General features: G+C 45.2%; 1 pseudogene; it reads right to left on the reverse strand.

Annotated features, from left to right (window-relative positions):
• Positions 1-2,973: 2,973 nt before the first annotated feature.
• Positions 2,974-21,320, reverse strand: part of LOC116942292 (calcium-dependent secretion activator 1-like) — an 82,323-nt pseudogene continuing 63,976 nt past the window's right edge.

Genomic DNA, 21,320 nt, shown 5'->3' on the forward strand with positions numbered 1-21,320 from the left:
GTAAATACAACAAAAAGATGAGAGACGAGAATTCAACAAACCTGAAAAAACATTATGTGAAGCACATCCAGTCAGGCCAACAACACAGTTAGACACTTCCTGGCGGACCACGAATTTCAGAAGAGTGTTAAATTTCGTGTTCAACCTTTGGATTGCACATACCAACATAGATAGAATGAAAAATACGAGGTACATGGTCAGTAGAAATACATATACAAGTCCACCAAGAGGTGCATGGAGAGGGTGGGGCATGGTGAGTGTGGGGGCGGGGTGTGGGCTTGGAGGCAAAGTTGCAAAACCGAGGGTGCGCTGGAAGGCAACTGGTGGAGCCGAAACTGGGGCTTTGTGATGTAGATGGCGGAAGTAGATAAGCCAGCTAGTATTAAGCCGTATTTTGTTATGCTGCCAGGTGGGTAAGTTAGAAATGCGCAGGCTAACAATGTATGGAGTTCAAACTGAAATGTGCAAGCTAAAAAACAACTTGTGGTACACACTACCATGGCGATGGTAGTGTGTGAAACTCGGGGTAACAGACTGGGAATATGGATATGTTCATGAAAATAAATCTAAACCGGCTGTCTAGCAGTAAACTGCCTAGTAGCTAAAGTTTAACTTGGTTAATTACATCTTTCCAATGATTGCTCAATTTGGATTCATCATCTCGGTTGAAGTTATGTCTATGTTTCTATATCTGGATGGCTTCATGGACAAATCTTTGATAGTATCCAGGAGGCTTGCAGAGCACCTTGGTATCAGAGAACACAATGTCATGAGAACCAGCAGCATTATAACAGTGGTCGGCTACTGCCGAAGAATCTGTCCTGCCATGTTTCAGATCCAACTTGTGCTCGCGAATGCGATCAGGAATATGTCGTTTCGTTTCTCCGATGTAACAATCCCCACAGGTGCAACTCAGTTTGTAGACACCAGGGTACTGCAAGTCAGGAATTACATCTTTTATGGATGGGATCAGATCACGGATCTTGTGTACTGTACTGAATCGGACCTGGATCTTGTGTTTGTTTAGAATTTTGGAAACCTTTTGGGTAACGCCTGCTATGTATGGCAACGTAATGATTTTGATCGGAGTCTCAGTGGGTTGTTTCTCCACGTTGGGAGAAACAGCTTGGCGGATAGCATGGTCCGAGTATCCGTTCATCTTGAGGGACAGATTTACATGTTCCAATTCACTGGCCAGGTGGTGTTGGTCAGAGATGCAATGGGCCCTATGGTATAGTGTTTTGATGAGGGAATTATTTTGTGCCAGATGGTGGTGGGAATCAGGCTTCAGGTAGGAATCTGTGTGGGTGGCCTTCCTGTAGACAATTCCCATACCTGTGCAGTGTGCTCATGACCGGCTCCGGTTTAACAGCAGAGGTCTAACTCCGAATCAGTCGAGCGACATTATATTTTCATTAGTTGCGTAACGCTGTGCGGAAACTACCTGGTCTGTGGCTCCGCACGAAGCTTCAGGTCTTCTCGGCCACAGTCATTCCCTCCCTTCTGTACGCTTGCGAAACGTGGACCCCCCTAATGGAACATCTTCGCCGGTTAGAAACATTTGGGCTGGCCTGCCTACGATCCATCCGGCAGGCAAGGCTGCGTTGGCTGGGTCATGTAGCCCGCATGCCCAGCCACCGCATGCCGGAACAACTTTTGTTTGGCCGGATTGTGGGGGCTAAACTGACGAGGCACGGGCTAGAGAAGAGATGGAGTGATGTGGTACAGGAGGATGTGGAGCTTAGTGAACTTGCCGATGACTGTTACCAGCGGTGTCAAGATCGGCCTCTGCAGAGGCAGTCGCCCTCCAACAACAACGGAGGGCGGAGGAGCGACGCTCACAACAACCAGTGGAGCACCGTGTGGCTACAGCACAGCAAGTTGGCACAGTAGGGGGCACAGGTGGTGCATCAGCCAGTAGTCTCAGTCAGTCGACCTGTCGCATCTGAGTCTGCCCCGTCACCTCCTGCCAGCAGACGTTCGACACTTCACGTGGCCTCAAGGTGCACATAGCCTGCCACAAGCGTCGTGGTGACGTCACTGCCACTTAGTGCCGAATGGCGGTTGTTGTTGTATGGTATTGATATTGTTTACACTTTTCATTATTTTTCTATCTACGTTACTTTACCGAAAGACACAATGAATGTACATTAATGTTTGCGTGCAGAAAACAAATTGTTCTATTCCTTGTTTCTTTTGCTCAACTAATTTACACAGAAACCAGGTAATTTTAATAATCACCTTGCAATATATTCACATATTTTCGTTTGTGTGCTCACAACTAATAATTTAATAATACCCTGCTCTGCGTTGATATATTTGTTAGTGTCAAATCACGTTGATAGAAACCTATTTTTTTAATAATCACCTGGCAAATATTACAATCATTATGTTTGTGTGGGGACATAATATTTATGTTCTTTGCTTCTTCCGCTAAACTCATGTACATTGAAAGTGTGTGTAAGTCGATGTGTGTGTCTGTCTTTTTCGCCCGGGCAATGCCGGGTACTTACCGCTAGTCTTATATAAAAACAATTTTTCGTGTTTTACCAAAACCAGCAAACTAGTTATTGCTTTAATAAACACCTCTTTATTGCTAAAAAGTTTGTAAATGGAATATTTTTCACAGTGCAGTAAAACTCCGGCTGGCCGCACTAAAGGTGGAGTGCCCTCGTCCAGCAAGGTCAGCATTCCGGCTGGCCGAGATTTTAATAAACTCTACATGAAAAAAAACACACAAATGTGTAAGTGAATTACATACATACACACATATATACCCATGCATGTGCGTGCATCCACCCACTCGCACCTGCCCGCTCCGCAACTGCCCGCTCGCACCCACCCGCTCGCACCCACCCGCTCGCACAAACCCGGTCGCACACACTCGGTCGCATCCACCCGGTCAAGAAATTTGAATTTCCACGCTTGTAGGACAGACCAGGGGGTACAAATGCACATCGATAAATTGCCTCAGACAGTTTATCTTTTTAATTGCAGGTACTTTATTTACAAAATAATGTTAAACAGTATTCTCATACACTAAATAACCACACCCAATATTCTGCGAGATAAAAAATAAAGTAATATAAAATAAATCACGTAGTTTCGATCGCAACACAGCTCAGACCCCGCTTGCTTGCCCATCGCCACATACATAACATCTTGTTGTAACAGCTCTCTCGCTGGTTCAGCAGTTTCAGTGCTGGATTATATTTTTTCCGCCTGAGGATGACCGCTTGTGTTGCGATCCAAACGTCGTGATTTATTTTATTTTATACCTACGTGAATTTACTGAAATAACCAAAGAGTATGGATTCCTGCAGTCACAAAAGCTTAAAATCAAGATTGAAAAAAGAAAGTATTAAATAACTTTATTTCAATTCAATGCTAAAAAACCCCCTCTATTTTACCTTTTACATTGATGGAAATTCCAATGCAAATGCTGAAATTTGATTTATAAGCTCTTAACAGCACCTGAATGACACCGGCTAGAAAGACATGGACATTTACAACCATTCCAAGAACTGCATAGTGCCTGTATTATACTCATGGCTCGTGGGCTGGAAAACCACTGTGAATACACCGGGCATTCACATTACTCAAGTATTGTCTGAAGGTTAGGTGCTCAATGTATGATTGCATAATAGCTTCAATGGCAAAGGAAGGCAATACCTTCCATAGATATGGTCTATGGTGGTTGAAGGCCGCCCATGGTGGCTGAACACACCGGGTAAATAGCTCCTCTTCCGATTCCCACTCATGGCCACGGTACGTTAAACGCTGGAGATCATACACAGTTTCATCATTGACTTGGACTGTTTGTTATTTCAGCTGCCTTAACTACAGAACAATTAGACATCACCATGGCACTGCGCAGCTTGACCTAAGAGACGTTTGCAGAACGCTTTGTCGATGCACTGCTAGATGAAGGTCTACCCAAGCCTTTCGGTCATGGGGGTTGTTTGATCACATGGACGTTAATATCCACTGGGGAGGCATGAATTTTTAATAGATGCCACCGGTTTATTAATTGCAACGTCTATTTTCCGATCACAAACAATACCTAACACCGCGTGCACGTGGACATTAAAGTGCACGATCTTCACGACAGTTAGTCCAACAATTAATCCCAGGAGGGGAAGATTATTCCACCACTCTAAACACTAATACAGTTCACAAGACACTTAAATACAGTGATCTGAATATGTATATTTTTGCTGTATGTCAAATGTACATAAAAGTCTACACGACTGTACACACATTAATGCGTACATTCTACTTGCACTGAGAATGCATTTTTACCAGGCTTACCAAAACGTCTCTCTGTAAAGAACCAATCGCCCATTTTTGCCAAGTTCGAGCAGTGTCCCTTGTGCGAATGATGTGAACAAATCCCACTTACGCACCCACATAAAACCATAATTCTCTAATAACAAACACATTTGCAACATTACAATGTCACGTTTACATGTAAAAATATTAATGTTAAAGCGCAGAGATCCTCCTGTTTTGGCACCTTTTTCCTGTCATCTCTTTAATTCCCAAAAAAACTCAACACACATTCGTCATTAACACTGGCCTTGAAAGGAAGAATACATACCTGTCAACCCCTTATAAGTGCCTACCTTATTACAGACCAATTCAGACCTTATTGGTCACCCGGTGCCTTTATAAATCTCAACGTTCATCCTACAACGTCCCACCACAAGGGAAAAACACAAACAGACAAGAAAAATGCCCGTATTGAAACGGCTATACGCCATATGGACCTGAAAACTCAATTTCCCTGTACAAGAATACGGGTAAACTGTATGGATTGACAGGTATGAGAATATACAATATTTAGCCCTTCATCATAGCACAGGCACCACTTTCCAAACGAAGCCTGTGATCTATTTGTTTTTCCTTCTCCAACTACATTGTTATTAACGAATGTGTTGAGTTTTTCCATGTTGCTTGTGAACCACTGCCAACACAGCAGAAACAGCAGCAGCAGCAGCGTCGCCAAATAATTTCTCAAAATTACCAGACACTTTTTCCGCCTTTCCGAACAGGTCAACAGAGAAGTCTGTACTGGGCAGACGTTCAAACGTTCACCCCTTTAGGCAGCGATGTAGGGACGAATGCTGCCAAGGCTGGGCAAAAGGTAGAGTAGCTAAAAATATTCCAATCAATGAAGAATATTCCACGACAGTCTTTTAAAATCATGATACAATTGTATGCAAATATACAAAAAATGTCAGGTGAAATACTGAGGCTGTATGTTATTGCAATGGTAATCTCTGCGATTGATAACGACTCGAGTCTTTCATCAATCATGCTAAACAAATTTACTAAACTGCTTTGAGTCCGTGAGCCCAGATCAGGTATTTTACTCGTCGGTGCCACCTGAGGTGGCATCGATTAAGTGGTTCCCATTTCTCTCAGTGGCCAATGGCAGTGAATGACGCGATGACCATTTTACATGAATGTAATTATCAAGAAATGCACTTCTCATATTGGCCATATAAACAAATGGATACAATATGAAGTTTTTCTACCTCGTGGAACCGATTATTGTTCCGGCCCATGGGCTACATTTGCACACACAGCCTATTTGCGGAAAGTTTGATGTTAAATTCCAGGAGTAAATATCACTCTCTTGGGAGAGTTGCCTATTAAGTTGGAAACACAACCGCAGAGATTGAGAAGTGTGTGCACATTGTCTCGGCACATCATGATGTTTCCCATTGACCAACAACATTCCTATAATTGTATATAAAAGCCTTCAATCCCATCCAACATGAAAACAGTGTGTAGTCAATTACATTCAAATGGTAAAAAATATCGGCTTTGGAAGAAAATCCACAATTTTTAAGTGCAAAACTTACGATGTGCGGGAGGCGGCAGTGGTATGTTTTAAATCATCAATAACCTACTAAAGGTCATCGGCACTCGCTGGACGTAATCGTGGGCGGCTATAGACTTGGCAAACACGAACCTCATGGAGGACCCGACTGGGAAGTCCCGGCCTTCTCTCTCCCACGACAGCTACAGACATCGACACAGAGCTTGAGCGCAGCGTGGGAGATGCGAATCCACCTTCCACAAACGGGCGATCACAGAATTGCTGTACTGTGACTGCGGTGAAGGCCAAACCGTCAAACACATCACTGACTAATGCGCCATCCACGTGCACCTGGCCATGGTCACTGCAATCCATGCGGTGTCTCACACCTCCTTAGATTTCAAATGTAGCATCTGGGATGACATTGGTATTATTAGAGGCCAGAATTTGCATAGTAACAGTGCAGGAATCCAACTGTGGTTGTTGAAAGTGGACCAGTGGTTAGTGCACCATGCATCAGGTTAATACACATTGTCTCTTGTAGACACTGGCTAGTGTGGAGTAGGTGTAGAAGGCGAGGGCAGTGATATGGCGTATGTTGGGGTGGCGACGTGAACCCAGCTATAGCGCGTTGCTACACGCCGCTGTTTCACAGTGGACGTTAAAGCTCCCCTGGCGTCATTCGAGACGAGTAGGCATGGCGTCAAGGTCCAAATTTGGCCAATTCAAAATAATCTGCCCCCCCCCCCCCCCAAACACTCAAATGGGATATACAGAGAGATCATCGGCACCCACAGGCACCGCAGACTAATTCCCGATTGGCAGGCCAGGTATGCGTAAAGCACTGTCAAATGGCTCCAGCGTAAATGGCGGTCTACTAAAAAAAGGAATTGCGATCCTTGTCATTGTGTTGTGGGTGGTACAAACTGGTTGGTGTGATGCTAGTTAGAGTCGTGAGAACTGTCATCCTGCACGGACATGGACGTTTCCTCCATGATGAGCCGGTTCTGCACATCCACATGGCTCGTGCACTTGAGATATTTTTCCGGGACGCCCTGCAGCTGGAAGTCCCTATACCCCATCTGTGCGGAAACAAATTTCACGAGCGACGTTGTATGAAAGTGTCTGCGAGCTCTTCACTGAAACTCCCATATATTTTATTAAAATGGCTTGCTCTCTTTAGTATTTTCAAACATCTCGCTTTTTATTGGTTGTTCCGCCTTTTCATGCATAGTGCTCTGAGAACGATTTTCTAAGGGTGCTTTATAAATTTAAATTATTATTAGATGGCTTTTCCTGTAGTTATTAGATATTTACTGACACTGTGAGTGTATTATCATTGTATTGTTATCGTAGCGTGTTCTTCATTCTATCTTGCAAATAAAGTCATGATTGTTATCTTCCGCTGTTAATGTATTTCGGTTGTATTTTATTTATACTTGTTGGTATAGTTTATTTAATTCTTTATATTTTTTAAACAGTGCTTTGATATATTTTGATGCGAAAGAGGCGCTTTATAAAATAAAGTTCATAATTTGTTGTAGAAACAAATTTACAGAATAAAATGCCAAATTCGCTGGACATACACAAACCCCACAGTTAACGTGACCAAATGTACCACTTAAACAGGACATGTATCAACTTAAACAACGATATTTACAAAAAAAAAATAATCTGCAAATTCTGAGTGGATATTTTACCCTATAATGCAGCAAACAGCTTTGTGCCAAGTGTTTGGTAGGCGTAAGGTTGGGAGGTGAGCGGCGGTGGGGGAACGCACAGATTTGTAAAATACTAAAAAGCCCGTGAGGTAGTCTGCAGATGTCAGTAGAGCAAGTGGATTCATCTATCGGTACCGACCTTTGTGTGTTATCCCCGCTATTGCAAGGGGTTTCTCTCAGTACTCTGTTTTTTTATAACGTGAACATTTCCCTTTAAAAAGGAATTATCTAAACATCTAAATGCAGTACTATTCCAAAAAAACTCATTGAGGCATCCCGGATGAGTCAATTACATTATTAATAGATTATTGTACACAAAACCTTGATATCACATTGAGCTAAATTGCCAACACACACCTGTGCCCGCTTGCCTGATGAACTTATTTAGTTCGCGTTACAGTGTAGAATAGAAGATGTATTTTAAAACTATTAGATTATGACATAGTCTGAAATAACTGAGGCGACACCTGATGCCTGAAAATGGTGATGACTTGGTTGAGTGGCCAAGTGGCCTATTTCCCCCAAGCTGACTACTCTTTAGTACTATAATGGGCATTCAGACTAATAACAAAGACTGTAAATAGCACAAATAAATTATTCATATTTGACATTTTCGGAAGACCCTCCACCACCTAACACGGCCAAACAAATTCAACCGTCGTATTTAACGTGCCGATTATTCTTTTTTTTAGCTCAATTCTCACTGCCTCTGATTCGAAGGACGTTATTAACCAGGTAAAGTCTTAACTGACTGTGATGTTTCCATCCTACCTGCCTATGTCAGCTGTTATTTTCGACTCTCTATGTGTCTTTCTCTCTCTCTGTGCGTCTCTCTCTGATCTCTACTCCAGTGACCCGGGTGCTGCCGCGGGGTCCACTTCCTGCCCCACCTCCTCCCCCCCCCGCCTTCTCTCTCCCCCCCTACGAGTCCTGTATAACCCCGTGCCACGACAGATCTCTCGCCTACTTCAGCAGTTTTTTCTTGCTGTGGTTGTCTCACCTGATGACGGTTGCTTGTGTTGCGATCGAAACGTCGTGATCTATTATTTTTCATACCTACGTGACTTTACCGAAAGAACCAAAGAGTATGGATTCCTGCAGTCACGAAAGCTTCAAATCAAGATCGAACGAGATTGCTAATTAGGGATGACTTTCTGCTTGAACCGGCATGAAGCATCTTCAGGTGTTCATATTTTGGACACTTATGTTTTGAGACGTTAGGAAATGTAGGTTTGACCATATCACTGCCTGCATACGCTTTTATTGCTATCTTTCAGACTGGGCGCTGTGGCGTTCGTGGAAATGTGCAGATTACGAGTACAAGCAGCAGTATCAGTTTAAGGGTACAAAGAGTGGCATCAGATTACGGGATCAAGCAGTGGCATCAAATTACGGGTACAAAGAGTGGCATCAGATTACGGGTACAAGCAGTGGCATTAGCAATGACCAGGCCCCCGCCCCCCACCTCCTAATCCCCCCCTCAACCCCCGTGGTGGGGAATATGTAGCAGACGAGTCATCACTCACCCTTGTCATGCTGTTCAGGATCTTCAGTTGATGAGGGTGGAGTTGCATGTCTTTTCTCTCCTTCAGCCACTGGTCTATTGTTCGAACATTGCTGATGTACCAGTCCTGGCGATGGGCAAAACGAAACGTGCTTTCATTACTCTTTCACGCTGAAATAAAGCATTTTAGAAACTGTTTACATTCACGGTCAAGTTTATTTTGTTTACCCAGGTGAGACCTTCAAGAAACCAGGATGAGTGACATAGCATTACGTACGCTTTGTTATCTAGACATGAAATATCAACAATTTTGAGTTAGGATAGTTTATCAAGTAAAGTGATATGTTTACCCATTGTTTTGGTTTTTCAACAAACCGGTTACGTTGAAAAGGAAGCACAATTTTGGACAATTCTTCGACGTTTCACTGGAGATTACACCCGGCATCATCAGGTGTTAACAAGAGCTCAGCTCTCAACATTATACCTCCACGATCCAACCCCAAATAAACGATAAATAAAGCTTATACTGTACTTTGTTAAATTTGGATTTAAAGCTTTCGTGACTGCAGGGATTCATATTCTTGGTTCTTTCGGTAAAGGCAGGTAGAAGGGAAACAATAAAATAATAAAAATATAAACCAATAAAATTCTCACGACATTTCGACTGCAACACAAGCAATCATCATCAGGTGATTTTATTGTTTTATATTTTTATTATTTTATTGTTTCCCTTCTACATGACTTTACTGTATTTTGTTCTTTGTAGCAAGAATGAGTCGCAGATTTGTTGTCACACTTACCGTACATATCTGTTGAATGTAATCGTCTTCTATAAGCTTTTCACGAAAGATCTCCTGGTTCTGACGCACAAACGTGACGTAGGAGTCTGCCAAATCCATTCCCGGTTTCTGAAAATCATAAAAGGGACCGATTTTAAAGTTTAATGTCACACGGCTCGCTGTGAAGCAAGCAATGTAAGGTGTGCTGCACAAAATACTAAAGCATCTGCACCCGTTCGAGCTGGACATCACCGCTGGGATGCGGATGTATGCCGGGAAATGCATTGTACGCCAGTGTGAAATTTATGACGCTGCTCTCGCGTCGCAGTCAACCAAACTTGACGTTTTTTTACGTCAGTATAGTTAGTACGTAAATAATGATGAGTTTAACACACAGTAGGCTTTCGCGACCAATATTATCCATAAGAGCTTTTTGGGTTGGATCGCGTAAATGTATTGTTAAACCCGCCACCACCCGACAGCCAATTAGTAAGGAATTGTCACGTAAACAAAACATGCCACATGTATACGTGACAAACCTTACTAATTGACCGTGTCGTGTTTGTGGTGGGTTTAACGACACATTAATATTCACCCGATCTAACCTAAAAACCTCTATTATAGAAATAATGATAATAACTTCACCTTGTAATGCGCACAATGGTTTCACTCACTCTCGACAAGTGGAGGAACACAGAGGCACGAGGAACCAGCAGACAAGGGGGAAGGCAGTGGCCAGGCAGTGAGCTGGCGGCAGCAACTGCCCAAGCTCTGCCGTCCCATGGAAATCAAGATGTTGTCAGCCTATTAATGATGAGTGTTTACATCAGAATCAGAATCTTTATTTAGACTGTAGGAGGAATCCAATAAGCTATGAAGCTCTTTTTCACAGATGTCCAGTAGGGACATGGGGTCCGAAAGTTACAACAACTGGAGAAAAATACGACAGAAATGCCAAGTATAGGAAAGGTAAGCAAATCACTACAAAAACTTTTTCTTTTAAAAGGTAAGGCCCACTGAGCTATTAGCCGATTTCTCAGAAGCAACCTGGCCACAAATGATTGGTCAACGAGCGATCATTCGTTTCTAAACATCTTGAGCTGCTTACATATTTTCAGCCAATAAACAAGTCTTTTTCACCTAATTAAAATCCATGCGTGCAAGGGTGCAACACTCAATCCCAATCAGACTGAACATGGTGGAGTTCACATTGTTGCTGTACTGCCTTCTCCTGGCGAGTCATGGTACGAGCACCTCCTCGACGCCCACAATAAGGGAGTCTCACATTGTCTCTTCTCAATCCACCAAATCTTCCATCCACAGTGCTAAAAATGTCACTGCTAACTCAATATAAACCCGATGGGATAACGATAAAAGGAATACCATGGTGACGTAGCACACACTGGGAAACCGTCAAGAAAAAACCCTTATTATGCATGACAACACCAAGGCTCAGTAATTTAGCAGCTTTATTACAAATATGTAATGAGCGACTTCCACGACACATCGTGTAGAGAGTACTTCATTTATTCTTACATGGGCACAACACAGGCCAACCTTATCTTCCTCACTCTGATTAGAACATCTTTTTTGGTTCTTTCGGTAAAGTCACGTAGAATGAGAATAAAACAATAAATTGATAAAATAAAATAACACAATATTTTCACGACGTTTCGGCCACAACACAAGCGGCCTTCATCAGGTGAAGGGACGAGACTGTCTGCACTCCAGCGCTGTCCTCCAGCGCTGGTTCACGTGCAGGAGTGAGATGGATGGTGGCTTTAAGGGACCATCAGAGATGGTGATAGCATGCAGAAGGCCTTCATCCAGCAGCGGATAAGCACTGGTGTTGCTCCCTACCGTGAGTGAGAGGAGCGTGCTCAGGAACGTCCCCTCGTCAAATCGGGCCAGCTTCTTCAGAACGCCTTTCAGAACAGCCACAAACTAGGAGCGGAAACAAAGACAAAGATCCCCCATATAGCCTTAACAGACTGTTGGGGCAAGTGCTGTTTAGCGGGCTCCTATGAAGGCAGGCACGGTACACGAGGGGGTGGGGTGGCCAGCACCACACCGGACCGCTTGTCTCCCCATAGGCGATGATTTTACACACCGTACCAGGTACAAATTTTAGGCTGAGTCAACCTAGCAGAGGCCCAGGACTGGTTCAGATAATCGTCACTGGTGTTGGCTGTGAGCGGGAATCAAACTCAGATCGCCGGGTTCACAGCACAGCGCGCTAACTGCTACACTACCGCGGAAACACACACGCTACACACAGACATACGCTACACACACATGCTACATCTACACACAGCCGCTGTGGTGCCGCCATCACCACTGGGTAATGGTCCACGACTCTCACAGCCATGCGTCTGTAAACGACTATCCAAGTGCACCGCGTGACATTAGATTTTTTTTACGTTTCGCAGCTATATGCAAATGAAATGAACAGATCGACAATTTTATACGGTGTCAACGTTCGGTCACATATGCACGCGATAGCTCTCATAAAACTACGCATGCGCAGCCTAGAAAGGAAGCACTCGACCATGCTAATAAACTGCCTACCCAGAGGCTGAAGTGGTTGGTGGAACGCTGGAGGTTACACCAGTGTCTGTACTTGAGCCATGAGGCTGTCACCAGCCGCCCACCGGAGGATTGTATTAAGATTGTAATTAACGGTCCCATCTCACGTAATTTCATTGTAATGATTAAATTAAACACCTTTCAAATTTTTTACCGCTAATTATAAACACATACCTGTAAACCCATACGGTTTATCCATATTCTTGTACAGGGAAATAGAGTTTCAGGTCCATACGGCATACAGCCGTTTTAATACGGGCAACATTTTTTGTCTATGTTTATCCCTTGTGATAGTTCCATTTAGTTCATAGTTCCATTTATTTGGTATAGCCCTGCGAGCCATTCGGCTCTTGAATCGGGTGCAACCGCAACAAACAAAAACATGAACAAGAAAACATCTTAAAGTGACTATGTGACTGTGCAAACAGAAAATCCAGGAAAAAAAAACATCATCATCATGATGAGACTTTGTAGGATGAACGTTGAGATTGATAAGGGCACGGGGTGACCAATAAGGTCTGTAATAATGTAGGCACTGATTAGGGGTTGAAACGTCTACAATAATTATTATTCACACGGGCATGTGGCTCGTCGGTCGAGCAAGTGGAAACTTCCGAGTCCACACCATTCCTTTCAGGTCGGTGTAATAAGTACCAGAGGTCAACAGCTGCGTGAACTGTGTAGTCTCGCCCCTGCCATATCGATGTGGAGATTGTCAAAACTGACTCGGTGCTGTACATGTGTAATGAGTCCACCAGACGAAGAGTGAGACGACAACAGGAAGCGCCAAATCGCACCGCCTCATCCGGTGATGTCACCACTTTCTTGCTGGGCATTCCGTCTATCTCATGCCCCGCCTTCTCTTTCCTTTCCTTCATGAGGTCATCTGAACAGTAACCTGGGATCCAGTGGGTATTTCTACCCCCAAATCCCGTTAGTATTAACACTAGACATATAAGATGAGCACAGCACCACGTGCTCATCTGAGCAGGGAATCGCTTTGGAAGGTCTTATTTGATTGCAGTACCTTATCAATGAGCAGGGCGCTGACTTCCTTCCGCGTTTTCCGAATCTCAATCTCAGCTTTGGAGTGGCCAGGCAGCTCCTGTTTGAAAAATTAGGGGACTCACCCATGGGCTCATCGCTCACAACAGACTGTAAGATACCAATACACTGCATCACGCAGCTTAGCAAAACCCAAATTAAAATATCGTAAACTTCCCAGTTCCAATGCACAATTTTACATTGCATGAATATGAAGGTGAAATGAAAAAAGACCTCTCGCGGCATCATTCTTGTCATGTCACATCCACAAATGCAGAGTCACTCTCACTAGTGTGGAGTGACTCTCGCTAGTATGGAGTCACTCTCACAAGTGTGGAGTCACTCTCACAAGTGTGGAATCACTCTCACAAGTGTGGAGTCAATCTCGCTAGTGTGGTGTCACTCTCACTAGTGTGGAGTCAATCTCGCTAGAGTGGAGTCACTCTCGCTAGTGTGGTGTGACTCTCACTAGTGTGGAGTGACTCTCACTAGTGTGGAGTGACTCTCGCTAGTGTGGAGTGACTCTCGCTAGTGTGGAGTCACTCTCGCTAGTGTGGAGTCACTCTCACTAGTGTGGAGTCACTCTCACAAGTGTGGAGTCACTCTCACTAGTGTGGAGTCACTCTCACAAGTGTGGAGTCACTCTCACTAGTGAGGTGTCACTCTCACTAGTGTGGAGTCAAACTCGCTAAAGTGGAGTCACTCTCACTAGTGTGGAGTCACTCTCACTAGTGTGGAGTGACTCTCACTAGTGTGGAGTCACTCTCACTAGTGTGGAGTGACTCTCACTAGTGTGGAGTCACTCTCACTAGTGTGGAGTGACTCTCACTAGTGTGGAGTCACTCTCACTAGTGTGGAGTGACTCTCGCTAGTGTGGAGTCACTCTCGCTAGTGTGGGGTGACTCTCGCTAGTGTGGAGTGACTCTCGCTAGTGTGGAGTCAATCTCGCTAGTGTGGGGTGACTCTCACTAGGGTGGAGTCACTCTCGATAGTGTGGAGTCACTCTCACTAGTGTGGAGTGACTCTCACTAGTGTGGAGTCACTCTCACTAGTGTGGAGTCACTCTCACTAGTGTGGAGTGACTCTCACTAGTGTGGAGTCACTCTCACTAGTGTGGAGTCACTCTCACTAGTGTGGAGTCACTCTCACTAGTGTGGAGTGACTCTCACTAGTGTGGAGTCACTCTCGCTAGTGTGGAGTCACTCTCACTAGTGTGGAGTGACTCTCACTAGTGTGGAGTGACTCTCACTAGTGTGGAGTCACTCTCACTAGTGTGGAGTCACTCTCACTAGTGAGCAGTCACTCTCACTAGTGTGGAGTGACTCTCGCTAGTGTGGAGTGACTCTCGCTAGTGTGGAGTCACTCTCACTAGTGTGGAGTGACTCTCACTAGTGTGGAGTCACTCTCACTAGTGTGGAGTCACTCTCACTAGTGTGGAGTGACTCTCACTAGTGTGGAGTGACTCTCGCTAGTGTGGAGTCACTCTCACTAGTGTGGAGTGACTCTCACTAGTGTGGAGTCACTCTCACTAGTGTGGAGTGACTCTCGCTAGTGTGGAGTCACTCTCACTAGTGTGGGGTGACTCTCACTAGGGTGGAGTCACTCTCGATAGTGTGGAGTCACTCTCGCTAGGGTGGAGTCACTCTCACTTGTGTGGGGTGACTCTCGCTAGTGTGGAGTCACTCTCACTAGTGTGGGGTGACTCTCGGCAGTGTAGAGTCACTCTCACTAGTGTGGAGTCACTCTCACTAGTGTGGAGTGACTCTCACTAGTGTGGAGTCACTCTCGCTAGTGTGGAGTCACTCTCACTAGTGTGGAGTTACTCTCGCTAGTGTGGAGTGACTCTCGCTAGTGTGGAGTGACTCTCGCTAGTGTGGAGTCACTCTCACTAGTGTGGAGTCACTCTCACTAGTGAGCAGTCACTCTCACTAGTGTGGAGTGACTCTCGCTAGTGTGGAATCACTTTCACTAGTGTGGAGTGACTCTCACTAGTGTGGAGTGACTCTCGCTAGTGTGGAGTGACTCTCGCTAGTGTGGAGTCAGTCTCGCTAGTGTGGAGTGACTCTCACTAGTGTGGAGTCACTCTCGCTAGTGTGGAGTCACTCTCGCTAGTGTGGAGTTACTCTCACTAGTGTGGAGTCACTCTCACTAGTGTGGAGTGACTCTCACTAGTGTGGAGTCACTCTCACTAGTGTGGAGTCACTCTCACTAGTGTGGAGTCACTCTCACTAGTGTGGAGTCAGTCTCACTAGTGTGGAGTGACTCTCACTAGTGTGGAGTCACTCTCACTATTGAGGAGTGACTCTCACTAGTGTGGAGTGACTCTCACTAGTGTGGAGTGACTGTCACTAGGGTGGAGTCACTCTCGCTAGTGTGGAGTCACTCTCGCTAGTGAGGAGTCACTCTCACTAGTGTGGAGTGGAGTGACTCTCACTAGTGTGGAGTGACTCTCACTAGTGTGGAGTGACTCTCCCTAGTGTGGAGTCACTCTCGCTAGTGTGGAGTGACTCTCACTAGTGTGGAGTGACTCTCACTAGGGTGGAGTCACTCTCACTAGTGTGGAATCACTCTCGCTAGTGTAGAGTCACTCTCACTAGTGTGGAGTGGAGTGACTCTCGCTAGTGTGGAGTGACTCTCACTAGTGTGGAGTCATTCTCACTAGTGTGGAGTCACTCTCACTAGTGTCGAGTGACTCTCACTATTGAGGAGTGACTCTCACTAGTGTGGAGTGACTCTCGCTAGTGTGAAGTCACTCTTGCTAGTGTGGAGTCAGTCTCGCTAGTTTGTAGTGACTCCCACTAGTGTGGAGTCACTCTCACTAGTGTGGAGTCACTCTCACTAGTGTGGAGTCACTCTCACTAGTGTGGAGTCACTGTCACTAGTGAGGAGTCACTCTCACTAGTGTGGAGTCACTCTCGCTAGTGTGGAGTCACTCTCACTAGTGTGGAGTCACTGTCACTAGTGTGGAGTGACTCTCACTATTGAGGAGTGACTCTCACTAGTGTGGAGTGACTCTCACTAGTGTGGAGTGACTCTCACTAGTGTGGAGTGACTCTCACTAGTGTGGAGTCACTCTCACTAGTGTGGAGTCATTCTCACTAGTGTGGAGTCACTCTCACTAGTGTGGAGTGACTCTCACTATTGAGGAGTGACTCTCACTAGTGTGGAGTGACTCTCGCTAGTGTGAAGTCACTCTCGCTAGTGTGGAGTCACTGTCACTAGTGTGGAGTCACTCTCACTAGTGTGGAGTGACTCTCACTAGTGTGGAGTCACTGTAACTAGTGTGGAGTCACTGTCGCTAGTGTGGAGTCACTCTCGCTAGTGTGGAGTCACTCTCACTAGTGTGGAGTCACTCTCACTAATGTGGAGTCACTCTCACTAGTATGGAGTCACTCTCACTAGTGTGGAGTCACTGCCACTAGTGAGGAGTCACTCTCACTAGTGTGGAGTCACTCTCGCTAGTGTGGAGTCACTCTCACTAGTGTGGAGTCACTGTCACTAGTGTGGAGTGACTCTCACTATTGAGGAGTGACTCTCACTAGTGTGGAGTGACTCTCACTAGTGTGGAGTGACTCTCACTAGTGTGGAGTCACTCTCACTAGTGTGGAGTCACTCTCACTAGTGTGGAGTCACTCTCACTAGTGTGGAGTCACTCTCACTATTGAGGAGTGACTCTCGCTAGTGTGGAGTGACTCTCGCTAGTGTGAAGTCACTCTCGCTAGTGTGGAGTCACTGTCACTAGTGTGGAGTCACTCTCACTAGTGTGGAGTGACTCTCACTAGTGTGGAGTCACTGTCACTAGTGTGGAGTCACTGTCACTAGTGTGGAGTCACTCTCGCTAGTGTGGAGTCACTCTCACTAGTGTAGGAGTCTCAGACACGACGTTACTCTAGAGGCATCACTCTAAAGGCGGCACTCTCGCGGACGCGGTGTCGCTCCAGGGGCATCACCGTCGCGACACATTGATGCTCTCACGAACGCCGCATCACGTTCCCAAAACCAAAACTTTGTGAACGTCATGGCCCCGCACTCGGGGGAGGGGGTGTGGGGAAGCGGTGACACAGCGCCTGGTGCGTGGCCAAACCTCGACGTGGCAGCACAGCTTGGAGCTCTGCTGCGTCGTGTCGATGAGCACATTGAGCATCGTGCAGAGCACGTCGTTCACCCTGAGGTCCGTGGACGCATTCAGCTTCTTCACGCGCACCTGAAACGCCTTGCTCGTTCTGGTTCGGGGGGGAGAGGCACAAGGACAATGGGGGGGGGGGGGGGGGGGGGCTCTGCTTAGAGCGCTCACGCAGCTTCACAATCACTCAAATTCCCCAACTTTCTGCAAGTGATGAGAAAACAATGAAACATAAAATCCATAATAATCCACATCCTCAAGTTGTACAAATTGTACATTTTGCAGCGGGTTTACTCTCCACCACACAGATGTGCTGAAATAGTAACTAACTGGCACGTTTTGTTCACGTGACAAACCTTACTAATTGGCTATCAGGTGAGGGTGGGTTAACGACACATTCACGTAATCTAACCCAAAACACCTTTATTATGGATAATATTGGTTGCGAAAGCCTACGCCTATGTGTCAGACTGATGAGAAAACCCATCACAGCAGGCGAATGCACCGTGCTGGCTGGAAAGAAGAAATACCAACGCGCATACGTGTGCTCGCAAACAGCAGGAAGGCATGACTCCCATGATGCCTTGCATGCCATGTGACCACCACATTGCAAAATGCTCTCAGCCTTGTCCAGACCTCCAACCCCAAGAGAGGTGAACATGCAACCGTATGATTGTTAAGACCACAAACTCAAAGTATTATTCTTTGGTTCTTTCGGTAAAGTCAAGTAGATAGAAAACTAATAACAAAAAATTAAGTGAATAAAAATAATAATAATAAAACACTAATGTAGACTGTAGCCTGGTTCTTAATCAGTGAGTGTACTGGCAATCTATAATGTGGACTGTAGCCTGGTTATTAAGTTTGGCGAGTGTACTGGCAGCCTATAATGTAGACTGTAGCAATGGTTACTAAACTCACTCAACAATGGTTATTAAACTGAGCTCACTCAGTTTAATAACCATTGCTACAGTCTACATTATAGACTGCCAATACGCTCACAGCTTAAAAACCAGGCTACAGTCTACATTATAGACTGCCAGTACACTCACCAAGGTTAAAAACCAGGCTACAGTCTACATTATAGACTGCCAGTATGCTCACCGAGGTTAAGAACCAGGCTACAGTCTACATTAGTGATTTTTTGTGTGTTTTATTTAAATTTTATTATTATTTTTTCCTATCTACGTGACTTTACCGAAAGAACCAAAGAATATGAATTCCTGCAGTCACGAAAGTTTAAGTCAAAACCAACTCAAAGGGTTGAAAATGTGTCTGTCCCATCAGGCAGCAGTGAAACAGGGGACAACTGTACACCGGTCTTGACTTCAGAACCCATTAGTAGAGTATAGTCGTCAATGTCCACTGCTGCCTTGTGCCTCCGGGAGCCCATACATGGGGAGGGCTTTACCTTTACACCATGGGGGCCACCATTCGTACTCACCTAGAGGCAACAGTCACTCTAAACTAACAATTTTTATGTTATTTTTATTTTGCCAGGTAAGGCACACTGAGCTATATAGCTCTTTTCAGAAGCGAGCTGGCAACAAATGATAGTCCAATGAAGTGGCTTATCACGTGGAAATTTATAGCAGCCAAATACATTAAACGCATGTCGATTATAAATGTGGAGGGAAAAACTGGAGGACCCGGAGAAAAATCCACGAGACCATGGGGAGAACATGCAAACTCCAAATATACAGGCGTAAGTGTCGGGATCGAACCCACGACCTCCTGTATACCAGCGAGATGTTTAGCATCTTTCCACCACGGCACCTTCAAATCCACCACTCTGTGTAAACGATAATATTGATTACTGTACTGTGAAGTACGTTTATTTTAACAAGGAGGAAGCAGGAGACAGTGGGATGATTTGCTACGTGCACCAGATGTTTTGATGCGCGTTTAAAGGTATTTGATAATAAAGTTGCTCAGGTGCAAAGCTCACCAATTCACACATCCCATACCACCTCAAGCATGCTATTCACACACTAATGTTGGTTGCTGTTGACCTTCTCGGCGCAAAGAAATGTGATATATTTATTTTTAGAATGCAGATGATGTGGCGTTTGCTGATTTTATAGCATGACCGATGGACTCACCGACTGACACAGCAGCTAATCATTTCGTTAGCCATGAGCTTTAGCCGCTGGTCCATCTGGTAGGAGAACTGCACCTCTGGCCACTTCAGGTCCTGGATGAAGGCCTGCAGAGCGTTCAGCTTCCACAGGAGTTCGTTGGAAGTTGCCGAGCCACCCCTGCAATCACACAAAACAACGTTCAACAATGTAAAATTCCGTGGCAGTACAAGTCCATCTAACAAGATTTTGGTAACTTACTTTAGTACAATCTTGATTTGAAACTTTCGTGACTGCAGGAATCCATACTCTTTGGTTCTTTCGGTAAAGTCACATAGGTATTGAGACAGATGCCATCCAGACATCCACCCTACGTCCTTCCTCGTGGAAGAGATATACGTGGATGACACGTTCGTCATCTGGCCACATGGCCTGCCAGCACTGAACCAATTTCTCAACCACATCAATTCCATACACCCGTCTATCAAATTCACCATGGTAGTGGAAAAGGATGGCAAGCTACCATTCCTGGATGTTTTGATCGAGAAGAGACCTGATGGCTCGGTAGGACATCCGGTCTACAGGAAAGCCACCCACACGGATGCCTATCTAAAGCCTGACTCCCACCACCATCCAGCCCAGAAGAATTCCCTCATCAAAACACTACACCATAGAGCCCATTGCATCTCTGACCAGCACCACCTAGCCAGTGAGCTGGAGCACGTACACCAAGCCCTCAGGATGAACAGATACTCAGACCGTACAATCCGAAAAGCTGTCTCCCCAACCATGCAGAGACAACCTTCTTAAGATCCAACCAAAACCATCACTTTACCGTACATAGCAGGGGTTACCAAAAATATTTCCAAAATCTTAAACAAACACAAGATCCAGGTTCGATTCAACACAGTACACAAAATCCGTGATTTGATCCCATCTGTAAAGAATGTGATTCCTGACATGCAATACCCTGGTGTCTACAAACTGAGTTGTGGTTGCGGCAGCAGTTACATTTGGGAAACGAAACGACATGTCTCGGACCGCGTTCATGAACACAAGGCAGATCTGAAACACAGTAGGACCAATACCTGTGCCGTTACTGATCATTGTTTTAACACTGGGCTCACATGAAATAAATTTTTCCAAGACAGAGGTACTCTGCAAACCTACCGGCTACCTTCAGAGATTTGTTCATGAAGCCATCCAGATATATAAACACAGACACAATTTCAACCGAGAGGATGGGTACAAACTGAGCAATCATTGGAAGGACGTTATTAACCTGGTAAAGTCTTAACTGACTGGGATGTTTCCATCCTACCCTGCCTATGTCAGCTGTTATTTCGACTCTCTGTGTCTCTCTCTCTATGCCCCTCTCTTAGATCTCTCATGTTCACATGTATTTTGCATTGCACTCTCATGCCTTTGGATTGCACTATCATGCTCACATGTCCTTTGGATTGCACTCTCATACTCACAGGCCCTTTGGATTGCACCCGTTGGGTTGCACTCATACCTTTGGATTGCACCACTTTTCGATTTTACATTAACATACTAATCTCTCACATTAACATAGCCACTTCCGTGCCTTCGTCTAGGAGGCCGCTTTGGATTGCACCACTCTTCGATTTCATAATTACCCTGCTAATCGCTCACAT

The sequence above is a fragment of the Petromyzon marinus genome, chromosome 14 (genome assembly GCF_048934315.1).
Source record: "Petromyzon marinus isolate PM22_M1 ecotype Great Lakes invasive population chromosome 14, UKy_Petmar_22M1.pri1.0, whole genome shotgun sequence".
NCBI lineage: Eukaryota > Metazoa > Chordata > Hyperoartia > Petromyzontiformes > Petromyzontidae > Petromyzon > Petromyzon marinus.